This window comes from Euprymna scolopes, chromosome 43, assembly GCF_053919585.1.
Source record: "Euprymna scolopes isolate OS-2025 chromosome 43, ASM5391958v1, whole genome shotgun sequence".
Lineage (NCBI taxonomy): Eukaryota > Metazoa > Mollusca > Cephalopoda > Sepiida > Sepiolidae > Euprymna > Euprymna scolopes.
Genome location: NC_136524.1, coordinates 45,134,104 through 45,134,703, shown reverse-complemented (window position 1 = coordinate 45,134,703; position 600 = coordinate 45,134,104).

The window sequence follows — 600 nt, the reverse complement described above, 5'->3', positions numbered from 1 at the left end:
TTAAAAATAAGAAAGAAAAAGGAAAGAAAGAAAAGGTTTATTTCGGCGGAACCTCTACTTAGCATTATATTTTCCCTGGTGGGGATTACTTTCCAAAGGATATTATCTCGCATGGAATTTCTATCCCGCGGGTATTTATTTCTTGCCGGTGAACATATTTCCAAACATCTTGTCACCTCAGCAAGAAACACATTAAGGTCACGTGAACTTTATGATGCTCATTTGCGCGGGGGGGGGGGCTCTTCACATCATTTTAACACTTTACAGTTAGGTCTCCATGTTTTGACAAACTTCTATGTCTGACTTTTACTCCTGAACTGAGATGGAACACGTGCATCAAATCCGTTGCCAATGCTGCTGGAAAAAATGGTGGAATCGTTCTACCAGCAGATATCTCACTGCTGATGCAGTACTCTACTTGTATAAGAGCTAAGTACGTCCAAGGATGAAATACTGCTGCCACATCTGGGCAGGAGCTGCTAGAAGCACTTTATCCTGCCTTGATAGTCACACCTATAGACCCAACTATCAAAAGTGCTCATTAAATAGCGTCACCATAAGGTTCGTTTATATAAGAATATTTCGATATTTAAATATTTA